The sequence below is a fragment of the Enhydra lutris genome, unplaced genomic scaffold (genome assembly GCF_002288905.1).
Source record: "Enhydra lutris kenyoni isolate GAN:26980312 unplaced genomic scaffold, ASM228890v2 scaffoldscaffold72, whole genome shotgun sequence".
Lineage (NCBI taxonomy): Eukaryota > Metazoa > Chordata > Mammalia > Carnivora > Mustelidae > Enhydra > Enhydra lutris.
This window is the reverse complement of record NW_019154156.1, coordinates 802809-819263: the sequence shown is the minus strand read 5'-3', so window position 1 is coordinate 819263 and position 16455 is coordinate 802809.

The window sequence follows — 16455 nt, the reverse complement described above, 5'->3', positions numbered from 1 at the left end:
GTTTAAACTACTAAGTGTCCAGCACATTAAATGATAAAAAGCCCACACCTAAACACATGCTTGAAAAACTGAACACCCCAATGAAAGAAAGAAAATCCTAAAAGCTTTTAGAGGCAAATAATAATTAAAATAGAGGGAAAATCAGATCAACACTAGAGGTTAGAAGACAATGGAGTCATCCCTTTAAAATTCCAAAGAAAAATTATTCCCAATCTAGAATTCCATACCCAGCTAAACTATCAATTGAGGAGAGGGGGTGGAGGTAAATACATTTGCACATATGCACAAGTTCAGAAAATATAACCCCCTTCAAATTTTTGTAGAAAGACAGCTGAAAATATACTTCAGTAAAATAAAAAAGTAAATTTGTAGGTACAGCTAGAAGAATAGAGCAATCCTGAAAAATGGTAGTATAGCCAGACTGAAAAAGAATGTGGCAGACGGAACACCTGGTGGCTCAGTCAATTAAGTGTCTGCTTTCGGCTCAGGTCATGATCCCAGAGTCCTGGGATCAAGTCCTTGCTCAGTGAGGAGCCTGTATCTCCCTCTGCCTGCTGATCCCCCTGCTTGAGCTCTCTCTCTTTCTCTCTGACAAATAAATAAATAAAATCTTTTTTTTTTTAATAAATAAAATCTTAAAAAAAAAAAAAGAATCTGGCAGAGAAGAATAAGGTGGATAGAATTCATACAATGTGAAGAGTAGCTCTAGGATAAGAATAAATAAAAGCATGGATAACCTTTAGGATTCAATAAAAGTAAATTCTGCAAAAGAGGAAAATCAAAACTTCATTGAATGTCAAAAAGCTTTACAAGAAACTCTCTAAGTATTAAACCAAAATATGGTCACCCGTGGGCTATAAGAAAAGAAAATCCATTTTATCTTTATGCTTGCAACATTCTCCTCCTGGTTTGGAACATTGGACCTGAGGAGATGGAAATGTAACCTTAGCACACTGGCCCAGAAGAAAATATGTATACATATATATACAAATATATACATATACTATATCAACTAATTATATATAATTGTATATAATTATTATTTGTACGTGTGTGTGTGTGTGTGTGTGTGTGTGTATGTATACACACAAAATCATTCATTCTCAAATTTTAGGTCAACACAGACAAAGCCCAGAATTCTTGGCTATGATTATAGAATAAAATGTAAATGTTAACAACCCTGAAAATGGAGATGTGAAAGTATAGTAGAGAGAGTGCAGGATGTTGCAGCTAGAGGCAAAATAACCCCCATCTTTCAGCCTAGGGAATGAGAAAATACTGTCAAAATTTAGTGAAACAAGGGATGCCTAGGTGGCTCAGTTGGTTAAATGTCCAACTCTTGATTTTAGCTCAGGTCATGATCTCAGGGTACTGGGATTGAGCCCATCAAAGGTCTCTGGGCTCAGAGTCTGCTTAAGATTCTGTCTCCCTCTGCCCCTCCCACCCTGCTCTCCCTAACAAAAATAAATAAATAAATCTTTAAAAAAATAGTGAAACAAGACATAGGAGTTTTAGTATATTTTTGAAGTTATAAATGCAGCCAACAAAAGAATATAAATATATAGTAATACATAATTAAAATAAATATTGGGAATAGAAACAGGAGGAGAGAAGTCAACATGCAGTGATATAAATATGTGACCTTGGCAGAAGGTCTTCAGGGGATGTGACATTAAGTTGATCAAGAAATAAAGAAATGTAAAGAAATATTATCCAGAGATGATGATAAATAGAAAAGATGATAATAGAAATCTAAAAATGAAAATAGTTGACTTTGCCTCTTCTGAATGAGTCTGGAAATGCTGTGAGAGTTGCTTTGAACAGTATGTCCTCCTGTACTATTTGTTACAATGTTCACACATTACTTTGGTAAAACTTATTTTTTCAAAATTAAAGAAATAATTTTAAATCATGAAGATTCTGCTTAGACACAGAAAGGAACAGTCAAGACAATATAATTCTGGACTGATCCATTTGCCAAAGAAAATGAACAGAGCTATTTCCTGAGCACATGCTTAGTGCAAGATGGGATACTAAGCACTTTATGTTCCTTCATTCTAAAGGTCACAACAAGGTAAAAACTGAAAAGCTCATTCCACAAATGTGGAAACTGAGCTTCAAGGAACTTAAGTAAAAAAGGGGTTGGATGGTAGAACAGAAGCTACTCCAAAACCATATTTAGATAGATAGATAAATAGATACATAGATACATAGCTAGCTAGATAGATAGATAGATAGATAGATGTGTGTGTGTTTTTAAATAAAATGAGAGAAAACATATTAGATCATCCCTCAAACTATATTTCAAATTGGACAATCTGTGATTTCACAAGGAGACCAAAATCTTACTTGATTTTCCATGTCAACCTAAAAATCAATCCAGACATCCAAAAGGATGTAGGAAACTAGAGAAGGTTTCATTTCCAGAGGTTGCACGTGGGGTCCAGAAGGTTCATTACCATGCACAGGTGCAGGGAATTTCCCTTTTAGGCCCTTCCTGGATCTGGTGCGTCTGTATCACATTTATATCTACTTCATTCAATTAATGTTTTTTTGGACTTTCAACATTTTTACATATACAAATATTACACTGTTGTAGTATAACAGTAAATCAAACCCCAAAAAGGGTCCCTTTATCAAAGCTCAGTTTATGTTTATTTTAAGGGTGTTCAAAAATCCACTCTATGCAGTTAGGTTTTACAGCTCAAGAAAACAAGCTCCAAATTTACAGATATTTCATAACATTCCTATCAGCATATAAGAGCCTTCTTTCACAGCTGGCACAGAGTGTCCTTTCTTATGTCTCTTCTAAATTGGTAGGAAGCTCCTTAGATCTCCTTTTGCAAACATTTTCTCTCCTGGCAGTGGGGAATCACAAAGGGGACACTATTGATCTGGTGCTGAAATGAAAATTTCCACACGATGAGATAGCTAACATAAGTACAAGTTCGGGCAGGAAACCAATGACTTTATTAATTATTGCTGGCCATGTCGTTAAAAGGAAAGGCTAAAAGGAAAAATACAGAGTGTGTTTGTGTGTGTGTGTGTGTGTGTGTGTGTGTGTGTGTGTGTAAGAAGTAGAGATGTGAGGGGTGAGGGGAGAGAGAGAGAGAGAGAGAGAGACAGACAGACAGACAGACAGAAAGAAAGAAAGAAAGAAAGAAGAGAGAAAGGGGACAAGAGATGAGAATGAATGCCATCCTGTAGACACCCCACCAGCACTCACCAGAGGAAATCAAGTTGCCGCCAGTTTGGCTGGGGTTCAGCGCCATCTGCATAGTATTTAAAAGTGAGAGCCAAACTCTGAGCTATTTTATTGGAGTTCGTAAGGAAGCTCTCCAATCTATATCTGAAACTCAACCGTTCCAGCTTCTGAGCACCACTAAAAAGAGCTTATGGAGGTCAAGGAACTTAAAAACAGCCTGAGGAGCCGCTTTGCAGTCCATATAAAACTAGGAATCAGTAGCCTCAGCATTTACGAAGGCCATTTGGTCTCTAATGAATGGTGGGAAAATCCTGAGGCAGTTCTTGGGGAGAAAGGTATGAGAGAGAGGGTAATAACAGCACTAATGGACAAAATATATGGAGTACTTACTCAGAGCCCGGCACTGTTTTAAGGATTTTACATTCACTAATTCAGTCAATCCTCACAGCAACCTCCTGTGGTAAGTATGATTATTTTCCATATTTTGTAGACGAGGAATCTCCGAGGAGGAGTTCCTCAGAGAGGAATTTTCTTCCTAATGTTGGTTTTTAATTTTTGCTCCCTCAGAATCCAGCACTTTTGTTTCCAAGTGACTCAGAAGCGTGCGAATATATTTGTTGCCCTCAATATCAATGAAGCATTTAAGAAAAACAGATTCGAATAGATTCATAAGACTTACCTAGACATTCAGGTAACAGTAATAATAGCTAACATTTATTGAATGCTTCCTATTGTCAAGCTCTGCTTTTCCTATCATAAATGAAATTAATCCTGCAATAAACCATAAGGTAGGTGCCCTCATGACACCCTTTTAGCAATGAAGAAACTAAGGCACAAAGTGTTAAGTACCCTGCCTGAGATCACAAAGCTAGCACATAATCGAGACAGGACCGAAACCAAACCGATCAGCTCTTGTACTGTTACTTTGGTATCTACTGCTGCCCTCACAATTTAGTGACTAAAACCAAAAATGTATGATCATCTCTCTCAGTTCTTTGGAACAACTGGGCTCAATGAGTACTCTCACTTGGGGTCTCTCAAGCAGTTATAATCGGACGGTGGCTGGGGCTGGAGTCAAATGAACACAAAACAAGGCTGGACATCTAAAATGGCTTTTCACTCACAAATTCAGCAACTCAGCAGGGATGGCTGGAATTGCTAAGGGCTGTGCGTGCTTCTCTCTCCATCTCCACTGTCTCTCAGTGTGGATAGCTTGGCCTTCCTCACAGCATCATGGTCTTAAAATCATAGGATTTTTTTTTTACCTACAGCTGGTTTCTCCCTGTGTGAACAATCCAAGAGGCCCAAGAAGAAGCTGGAAAGTTTGTTTTAACCTAGGCTTGCAGCAGCACCTCCTCTACATCACATTGCTCAAAAGCTGGTCATGGGGCCCACCCAGATTCAAGGGGAGGGGATGACACAAGAGAGTAAATGCTGAGAATCCCGAGTCACTGGGAGCCCATCTTTGGAGACCAGTACCTTAGTTCCTAGCTGCAATTATTTGCAGCTTATATTGTAAACTGCAGAGATGGAGATTCCAGACCAGATTGAACAAGGAAAAACAATGCTTCTGAAAATAAGTACACGGGAAATCCTTTCCAAAATAATTGTCTTTTTCTAGTAGAGACATCTGCAGAGGTGGCACTGAGTTGCCTCAAGATGATATCAGCGAGAGGAATTCCAAAAATGTCTGGAAAGACTCTCAGTCTCATTAAGTAAGATAAAAATTAGCATTTTTCTTATTCCTTTACTCTTTGGAACAAAGTCTAAAGTCCCCCTAGAATATAGGCATTTTCCTGATTGAGTTCATGTCCCAGCTCTGCTGCTAATTAGCCTTGACCAAATCACTTAACATCTGAGCAACAGTCTCCTCTTCCTTAAAAAGTGATTATAAGTATTCTACGTCATGGAATTGATGGGAGGATCAAATGAGATTATGCACATGAAAGTGCTTTGAAAACCAAAAAGCAAAGCACTTCTTACTCTTGGATCTTACTTTTGGTGGATTATTGCTCTGATGTATGCCTCCTCTACTGGCTTATAGCTTCCACGATATCAAGGACCATCTTGTACACTGCAGTTTCCTCACTGCCTAGTACAGTGCTGAGCCCACCATTAAGGCCATATGCTTTATCATCTAAGCAAGAACATTTTCAAGAGTGAAAGGGGACATTTTAAATAATTATATATAGACCAACAGACTTAACAAAAGACATATAGTCATCCTATCCTTGTGAATCCTCAATAAACATTTGTTCAATACATTACTTACTTTTATTATTCATTTTTTCTCCTTGTGAATCTTGTTATTCTCTTGAAGCCATCCTTCCCTCACTGTCATCCCATCTTATTGCCAAAGTCGGAACTTGAATTCTATCCTATCTTAGATAGCAAATTAGCTCTTTCATTAATAGGTTATTACCACTTCCTAAGAATTACATTTATATTTTACTAATTCCATATATAATTGTTTAATGCCTACTACAAGCAAGCTCTGCCTTACCTGGGCTAGGCAGTAGCGACTAAGACACAGAAAATTCCTGTCTTCTGAGAAATTACATTCTTAAGAAGTTAGACAGACAACATACACACAAATATGACAATCTCAGATTATGGTAAGTGCTTTGAAGTTTGTAAAATGGGAAGATTTGGTAGTCAATAATGCAGGTTTTAGAAAAGGCAGTTTCAAAAAGGAGACATTTAAGCTGAAATCTGAATGAATGAAAACCCAGGCATATGAAGGGCTGGGGAAATCCCTCAAAGCAGAAAGAAGAGCTGACACAAAGGCCTGAGGGAGGGCAAGTGTGACAACACACTGAGGAAGGGAGAGGTTATATGGCCAGGGCCCACTAAACAAGGGCATAATGGTACAATTGAATTTGGAAAGCCTTGGCTTTGAAGTCTGATACAATGCCAACTCTCCCCCAAGTGTTCAAACTAGGCAAGTAATTTACACTTTCTGAGCCTACTTTTCAGAGTTGGTATGAGGATGAAACAAGATAAATACATCTGAGGGGTCCCACACATAGTCAATATCATAGAAATAGAGAATACTATAGAATTACAAAATTACCTTGAGTTTCCCAAATAAGTGCTCTTCAAATTATCCATAAAAAGTATGTGTAACCCAATTCAAGAACTAGACATAAAAATCAAAACTAATACGGGTTTTGTTTTGTTTTGTTTTCACATTTCCCTGGTGGTCACTAAAAACTCATGCATGTAGTCAATCTGAATACAGATTGCAATAAGGCACTGTTGTTTCCGGAAACTCCTCCTACATCCTGGGCCTGGTACCCTTTACCTGTTTCCTAATCTCCTTTTTTCTGTGCTCCTTATACGTTTCTATTAATTCTCCAATTATTACAACTGGTCCTCAGGCACCAGAGTCCCTATCCTCTTTTTAACCGTCACCACATCCTACTCTTTACTTTCATAGGATAAAGACTCCTCTTTTGAAAGAAATCTCAAGCCAGTCAGTCCACGCTGAAAAGGATTAAGCTTTCTAGTTAGAAGTTGGCCTCTTTGTGCTTGTCCTGAGCTGCGCCTGTTGTGCAGGTGCCATTCCAGCCTCTCTCCACTGAAATGGACAGCGTACGAAGTCCTTTGTGCAGCTCTGCAGGTGCATTAATTATAGACTACCTGGATGCATCTAGAACACTTGGCAGTAGCAAGACTGTAGTTAATGTTCTGTTAAACAATGTCTCCAATGGTGTATGTTGTGGAGAATTATAAGAGACAGTTAGATAATGGCTTAGTGTAATCCAGGAGTCATTTGATCACCCCAACTGCATCTCTACTCAATTTTGTTGCAAAATAAATCTTTTTTCTTTGATAATAATCCCTCAAAACTGATAATAGGTATCAGCCTTGGAACAAGGTATGAGAGAGTTATATTTACTGCCATGAAAATAATTTCTAGTAAGGGAAATTCATTAGCATTACTGAAATGTTGGCTCTTGGATGAATGTGCCCTAGTTCTTCTCTGAAGCCAGGAATCCCAAAGGCATTTTCTTACTTTGATTTCAAATGTGGAAAAACTCAGTACTGCCAAAGATTGTATTAAAAAAAAAAAAAAAGATGAATCTGAGTGGATTTTTTACCAAATGCATAAGAAACTGAAGCAATTTGAATGACCTGTGTTGAAAATTAAAAAGCACTCATGTGGAAGAATCAGCATGTGGATCTCTCATTTGAAAAAGAATAAAGGTAATTAAATCATCCTTTTTTAGTTAGTCCAAGGAAAACCCACTAAGATGAAACCAGTTTGCCAGCTCATTAGGCAAAATACATAAAGGCAGTCATATCTTAGCTTCCTTGAAGCTCAGGCTAAGAGAGTGGACCAACCAGTATAGAAAGACTGGTCAGGTACACATCCCTCAACCTGTAGGGAATATCTCTACCAGAGGAATCGCCTATTTGCCTACTCTTATTTTTATTCAGCTAAGAAAATGTTTTTTAAGAGTAATTCCTAGATTCATGGAGGAAGATGCAGGTGATAGCAGAAGCTAAAGGTTTTCTTTCTTTTTTGATTTTTTTTAAGTTTATTTGTTTGTTTGTTTATTTGTTTGAGAGAGAGAGAGAGCAAGCGAGAGAGCATTCGGGGAGGAGCAGAGGGAAAGGGACAAGCAGGCTCTGTGCTCAGTAGAGGGCTTGATCCCAGGACTCTGAGATCATGACGTGAGCCAAAACTGAGTTGGATGCTTAAACTGACAGAGCCACACAGGCACCCTGGGCTAGAGGTTTTCTTAGTAGAAGGAAAAGAAATTAAGGGATTTACACTACTGGAAATCACCATTTCCAGAGAAAGCAAGTTTTCAGTTATTTAGTTTCATTCAACTTGTAATAAAAATGAAGAGATATCAAGGAAGAAGCTACAAAAGAAATGACCATGTTTTAGCAGTTCCTTCAGTTCCCTCAATGGGCCATCAATGCCTAATGAAAACAGCCACGTTGAATACGAAAAGGGACAAAGCAGAGAACACAGGAAAGGAATTCATTGGGGAAAAAGCAGACATAGGCTATCACTTAAATTTAATACCATCTGTGAATTAGGTTCTTTCCTTATTCCTCCATATTTACTGCTTCCAAAGGACATAGCCCAAGTCTCGTGAGAGAAAAGCTGACTGTCGTCTCTCTCAGTAATTTTATTTAAAATCCCATTACCATAGGCTAGGAAAAATATGCTGACTTAAGGAAATAGGACAACAGTATTCCATTTATCTCTCAAATCCTAATTACAAATACAAGAAAAATATTTTTCTTAAAGTTAAAACCTTTGAAGTTTCCATTGAAAATGTCAATCACTGGGATGCCTGGGTGGCTCAGTTGGTTAAGTGGCTGCCTTTGGCTCAGTCATGATCCCAGGGTCCTGTGATCAAATCCCATGTCGGGATCCTTGCTCGGTGCAGAGCCTACTTCTCTCTCTCCCTCTGCCTGCCACTCTGCCTGCTTGTGCTCTCTCGCTCTCTTTCTCTCTGTCAGATAAATAAGTAAAATCTTAAAGAAAAAAAGAAAAAGAAAATGTCAATTACCTTCCTTAATCATTAGCACCTCTAGGGCATCTCAGCCTCAGTCTATTTTTTTTTTTTTTTTAAAGATTTTATTCATTTGACAGAGAGAGAGAGAGAGCCCAAGCAGGGAGAGTGGCAGGCAAAGGTTGAGGGAGAAGCAGGCTTCCTACAGAGCAGGGAACCTGACGTGGGGCTCGCTCGATCCCAGGTCCCTGGGATCATGACCTGAGCCAAAGGCAGACGCTTAACGACTGAGCCACCCAGGTGCCCCAGTCTCCCTCTTTATTGAGACCCAGGTGCACAGTCTCTCCTGTGATGACGTCACTAAATATCCCTCAGCACTGGAATTTACACTGAATCCATAACCTCTCTTCAGTTTTCTTATTATGGCACAAAGAGACCTCTGGATTCTTTCACTTTGATCCTCCAATCATTTTGGAGATGTTACTCCCTTTCTTCCTAGATAATTCAATTCCATTTGTTTCAAGAAACATGTATTGGACCCTAATAAGCACATGAGATTTAGAGCTAAGTAAAAGAACAATCCTACCTTCAAGAGACTCAGAGTGTGGTGTGAAGGAAAGACACATATGCAAGTGACAGCAACACAAGTTGGACTAAGATCAGTTCTAGCGTAGACATGCAGAGTGAAATGACTGAGGAGTAGTTTCAACAGGCAGAATGTGAGGGAAAGCATTCAAAGCAACTGTGACAACAGGAGCACAAGCAAAGCAGGAGAGACTAGGGAGTCTATTCAAGGAAATGAGAGTGCTCTGTGCACGGACTGGATGGTGGAATGCACTCAGACATGAGGCTGGAGGGCAGATCCATGCCCTCTGTCTGTCACCACAGATCACCCACTGCGAGTCTTCCTTTACCCTGCATTCTTGTAACAAATTTCCTCTTGGCCGTGTTGCCAAGAGAAGATTTTTCAGTTCATCTCTCTCTCTCTCTCTCTCTCTCTTTTTCATCTGTTTAATTAGATTATAAATCCTTAAGGAAAGAAACCATGTCTTCTGTGTTTTTTGCACACTTCAAATAAAAGCAAGGATACACAAAAAGCAGTTCCCACTTCTTGGTGATTCTGTGTTGTGCTGGGTGCACTTTTCCAGTGCCCGTGGTATTATAGGCAATTTTCTTCCCAAGTGAAGGTTCCAGTAGAGAAGTCAACATCCTTAAGAATTATCACTAGCTTGCAAGGTGGGGGCAGAGGGAGAAACCCATTTTTTTTCTAAATATAATAAGGCCTGGAAGATTATAACATAAATGATTCCCTCATTATTAGAAAATGGGAAAAATCATAACATTCTAAGAAACTCCTACCACCTATTCCAACAACCAACTCAAACTAGAAACAATGGATTAAGAAAGTCCAATTTCAAGATCCACTAAAAATCATCAGCCTGAGACATTTTATTCTTTTTTTATCTCCTCCTACAACAATATTTCACAGTTCAAGTTTTGTCTTTACTTGTCCTTTTTACAATCTTTTTCACAATTTTAAGGAATGCAACATGCATTCTGTAGAAGGAAAAAAAAGATAGGATAGCACCAGATTTACTCTGACCTTTTTAAGGTTCCAAATTTAGTTAGTTAGCCATTTCTATCCTCCTAGCTTTTCAGAAGCTTATGTGTTGAAAGAACTAAAAATGGCAAACCCCTCCAAATTACCAGCATTTAAAAGGTTAAACAGTTTATTTTTATCTCATTAGTGGAGAATTAAAACTCCAATGTGTTCAGGCTTGCTATGACAAAGATCACAGCAGGAACCTAGAAATTATCTGCTCTTAACCCTTTCCATTTATAATACTCAGATCTCATTCTGGGCATTTTCTTCACAAATTTTACAAACTGTTCAACTGTGGCTCTCAAAATTGGTCACAAGGCAGCACCGCTGCTACCTTTCTTCCTGAGGGCTGATCATCTCTGTCCATAGGAGCCCAGAGTGCAGGATTCAAAGTCCCCGAACACGGAACTCTCACTGGCAACAAACGGACCCCACCCTCTGGGCTGCTTCAGGGAGCGTATGATTTTTCTATGTAGGGCAGTTTTGCCTCAAATGAACTTTCTGATGGTTGATGGATTGCTTTCTCTGGGAACAAAAATAACTATTTTCAATGATATTGAGTGAAGTAAGAAACAGATTCACATACCTTTCTTGTAAAGAGGTACAATAGCATTAAAAAAAAAGCACCATTTATGAGGTATATGCTTTACTTCTCTGTCTCTGTCTCTGTCTCTGTCTCTCTCTCTGAAGATTAACTAACAATTACTTTTTTAAAATCACCACTTTAGGGCTCACATGCAAAAAGTCAGACTCCCAACAGTAGATAGCAGAGGCTTTGTCTTGTCATCTGTGAATTAGGCTTATGTGAGACTTCTCCTTGTTCAAGAGAAATGGGGTCACCAAGAAGCAACGCTCAACAAAGGAAGGGACACATCCAACTACTTAACAGCTTTGATCCTTTCTTCCCCTGCTCCGGACTACACTCAATTTTCTACCAAAATAGCCATGGCTTGTCTTTTCTTACACATTTCAAAACCTGCTTTGAGAACACATAAATGGGTGGCATAATTTCCAAGCATGAGAAAAGTGAACTACCCACTCTTACAAAACAAAGAAAGCCCGCTGGGCTGTTAAAAAATGAAAGAATTAAAAATGGAGCTTTTTGTTTCTAATAGGAGAACGCTTCGTTTGGCCTTTGAAGGCATGGTTTCAGCTTTTGTGACCTACACTCTGAGAGCCAACCTGGAAAGCATAGTTAGTAGGTGTGGTTAAAATACAGGTCTTAGATAATGAAATTCACTACTTATGCAAAAGTGATTCTCTCTGGGGTCCTAAAACTACACCTCTATTCTCAGAAAACAAAAACGTAAGTGATAATAATGTGTTACATTCCTTGAATGTATCAGCCTTACAAAACCACTGCTAGTCTAGGTTTTAAAAACGTATTTGCTCTCTTCAAGGAATTTTCCTGTGTAATATAAAAGTTCCCTTTTGCCACCTTCAGAGCACAGGGATGATGGGGAGTACAATCTTATGTAGAGTTAAGTTCTAAATTCAGCATGTAAGGCGAAAATTACATAGTCAAAATTACTCTTGAATTTCCCTTAAATTATCTATAAAGTTAGAGTATATATATTTTTGTATACATAACATTATACAGTAATTTTTTATTCATGCTAAATCATGGGAACTTCAATGCCCGATTAATGGAAGGAAAAAAAGAAAAATCTGTGAAATCTACGCAGCTCCCCGGGCATTCAAATGTTCTGCAGAAAAAGATACAGAATTGTAAATCTTCCACTTGCTTGGATGGTTCACTCTATTCCTGTTAATATTTAGCCTCTATAACCTTAATATATGTTAACAGGGGATTTTTCGTAAGCATTAAACAAAGTAGAATCAAATCATACCCCAAATCATGTGCATGCAGGCTTGATGTGACTTTGCCATGGTCAGTTATGATTCTCCAATCCAAACCCTTTTATAAAATCTATTCACATCCACTATATTATCTGACCCTTCCCAGGTAACAGGGATACGTATGACCATTCCTAACCTGGAGGTTAAGCCATTTGTTCAAGGTCCCTCTGCTCATTAGAGACAGAACTGAGAATTCAAACCAGATCATCTCATTTCCAGTTCAGTGCCTCCTCCAAAGGATCCCACTATTCAGAAGGCAGTTGATAGAGAAATTTAGTGTACTTTCTTTTAGGGCCTATCAGATATTTTAAAAAAATGGAAAGAGGAAGGAAGGAAAGCAAAGCCCATTATGGTCACCCTTATGTTGAAATCCACTCTGGGAGGAGAATGAGATTTTGAACGAACAAGAAAAACATGGTTTAAAAAAAAAATTATTGATGGTTTCTGAGAATTCTAGGGAAAAAGAAGAAATAAGGGCCTAGTAGTCTGGAAATGTTTGAACCTTCAGTTACCCAGAAAGACCTACCTACTCTGACACAAACCACAGCTGAAATATAAATTTCTTTCTCCCCCTTAAATACTTTACAAAATATACAAAGTGAAAAGGAGGAAAAGGAGAAGAATGAAAAGAAGGGGAGGATTAGAAGGAAAACAAAGCAGCATACCCTCTGGCATCATTTCTTCAAAATCTGGAGTTCACTCAAAGCCCACTCTTCGCACTCAGCAGCTTTTTACCCCAATACCCACATACAAATACACAATAATCATCCAAATTTATGTTTTAGAAAGTATGGGGAAAATGGAATTCTTCTAGTTCTTCTCTTAGATTATTGAATAAAAACAATAAAAATTGACATTACAAATGAAGGAGGCAAGGGGCTTGTGTTCAATAGGATAGATGGTTATATTTTGGGGCACCTGGGTGGCTCAATCCTTTGAGTGTCCAACTCTTGATTTCAGCTCAGAGCATGAACTCAAGATCATGAGATTGAGCCCCACAACAGACTCTGAGGTTAGCAGGGCGTCTGCTTGAGATTTTCTCCCTCTCCCTCTGCCCCTTCTCCCCACTCATGTGTACACATGCTCATGCACATGCTCTTTCTCTCTCAAATAAATAAATAAAACATAGATGGATGATAGATAAATAGATAGGTAGATAGATAGATAATTTTTTTTTTTTTTTAAATAAGATGGATGGTTGTGTTTTAAAGCTGGCAAAGGAAAATGACTCCTCTTGGTATGGAGGAAATCCTCTCAGAGTTTAATATTCTTCTTTATCCTAATGAGAAAATGGTCAATGCTGGCTCTAACTAAAGGGATTTATTCCCCCAGATTGGGATTACATAGTCCATTTCCATGAATTAACAGCAGATATTTCTCATTCTTATTCTTACTCACATTTCCACAGTAAAATGGAAAAATTAGTTGTACCCCAAACAATTCTTGGCAGAGTAGGACAAAATGACACCGATGAAAAACAAAATAAATGAGAAAATTTTCTTGTCACTTAAATAAGCAAATGCATTATAATGACTATTAACCTGAATTGAGGGGATCCAGTGTGTCTCATTAAGTAAACGTTAACCACTTTCATTTGTAAGGAGGTGAAGAATATGTTACTTTCCTCAGTGCTGAAATTCCTGTTGATAAGCAACTGGAGGATAGAAAACATGAATGAGGATGGAGAGATACAGGAGGGAAAGAAGGAAATCAGTAAGAGGGGATAAGATAGGAAATTCTTAGGGAAAGTGGTGAACATTTCAAGAGTTTAAAGAATTTCTTAAGAATTTAAGAACAGGGACGCCTGGGTGGCTCAGTTGGTTGGACGACTGCCTTCAGCTCAGGTCATGATCCCGGAGTCCCAGGATCAAGTCCCGCATCGGGCTCCCAGCTCCATGGGGAGTCTGCTTCTCCCTCTGACCTTCTCCTCACTCATGCTCTCTCTCACTGTCTCTCTCTCAAATAAATAAAATCTTTAAAAAAAAAAAAAAAAGAATTTAAGAACAGAATTCTCTGATGTTATCTTTTAAATTACTTCTGTGATTTCAAGCTTTTCCTTCTCTCCCCATCCCAATATATGTGTTTGTATTAGGTGGGAGTTAAAATCTGTTATCTCTATGAATGTTTTGTATAGAAGCATCTTTGCTTGAAATCACTAAGAGCTGTTTTTCATCTAAGTTTTCCAAGTGTAGAATAAAGGAAGCAGAAACCCAAAGGCATTACTTCTCATTACTTCTTTTAAAAAGGAAATATTAATTGAATACTCACTATGTACTACTCTATTCTAAGTAAGGAGAATGGAACAGTGAGCAAAAACACAAATTCCCTTTCCTTGTGGAGGTTAGATTCTACTAGGTAAGAAAGATAATAAATCAAAATACAAAATATTGCTGGGTAATTTTAAGAAAGAAAAAGAATATTTTGAAAGCAACATTATATATCATAGAACAATGGTAAGCGTTTCTACTGACTTTTCATCTTAAAAAGAAGTCAGAAGACAATCATTTCTAAAGTGCTAAAACAATGGTTTTTTCAAAATTCTTTATCACAAAAATACCCTTCAAAATAAGGATGACTAATCTGAGAAGTCTAAATACTACATGATTCCAACTATATGACATTCTGGAAAAGGAAAAACTTGAAAACAATAAAAATATCATGGTTGTTAATGGTGGGTTTAGAGAGATGAATAGGCAGAGCCCAGGATTTTTAGGACAGTTAAAATGTTCCATATGATACCATAATGTAAATACCATTAAACATTTGTTCAAACCCACTGAATGTACAACACCAAGATTTAACCCTTAGGTAGATAGGCTTTTGGTGATTATGATGTGTCAATGTAGGTTCATCCTTGATTTAAAAGAAAAAAAAAAAAAGTGAACCACTCTGGTGAGTAACATTGATTATGGGAGAGACTGTGTATATGTGGGGCAGGGATATATGAAGAATCTCTGTACCTTTCACTCAATTTTCACAAAAAAAAAAAAAACTAAAAATGCTTTCAAAAAAAATAGTCTTTAAAAAAAATAAATAGGACTTGAAGTTGAACACCCAAAGTGAGACCATTTTAACAACCACCTGTGCAATCTTGAATCTAGTCCTGTTAAAGGACCTAGTATCCAACAGGAAAATAGGGAGTTGATAAAACACAGTTAAAAGCAGTGCTTAGAAAAACAAAATAAGGTCCTGTTTATACTCAGAATGGTTTTTAAATCCTTCAATAAACATATTATATATTTTTAAATGAGGATGAAATAGAAACTTTCTCAGATAAAATTGCGAAAAAATCATTGCCAGTAGATGTGCATTAAAATAAGTTCTTCAAGATGATGATACCAGATGTAAAGTCAAATCTATATTAAGAAATAAAGAGCACCAAAAAATGGATAAATAAGAGATTTTTAAATTTATTTTCTTCCTGAAATTTTTTAAATAACAATTTGCTGTCTTAACTGTGGTGATAAAAGTCAGAAAACAGTAATCTTAAGCAGAGAGGTAGCAGAGCAGATATTCTATATCTTGATCTAGGTAGAATTATGGGTATATATGTAAGTTAAAATTAAACAAATTTATGCAAGTCATACCTCATTTTACTGCATGTAATTCTACTTCAATAAAATAGCATTAGAATATAAAAATGTAAGGACACAGAAAGGTTTAAAGTCAAGTGATACAAGAAGACATAACAGGAAAATAATAAAGTAGTGTAGCTGTATTAGTATTAGTCTAAATAATTTTAAGGAAAAATTACTATAGATAAAAAGTTATGTTATGTAACAATGAAATGTTCAATACAACAAGAAGATTTTTAAAATGTAGCCTCAAAATTAAAACAAGAATTGACAGAACGACAAGGAAAAAATTTTTAAATCTATCTTCATTTGAGAACATTTCAACAAATCTTTCTCAGAAATTGATAGATCAAGTAGAAAAAAAAAAATCAGTAAGGTTATGTAAGACCTGAGTAGAAAATTTAAAAGCTTGATCTAATGGATATATGTAGACTATTCAACCCAACAACTGGAAGTGCACATTCTTTTCAGGCATAAAGGATATATTTGCAAAGACTGACCATGTGTCAAACCACAATTATAACAAGCCTCAACCAATTCCATTTACCTCAATACAGCGAAATTAAAAAGTCAATTTTCAAAACCCTGTTAGTTAAGAACTATTAAAAAATGCCCTTCTAAACTACTTGTTGACCAAAGAAGAAGTAATAATGGAAATAAGAGAATTAGAGGTGGGAGTTTTGCTATCAATCAGAGCAGAGAAATTGTGTGGTTGTTGGAAAAGAATGTGAAGTT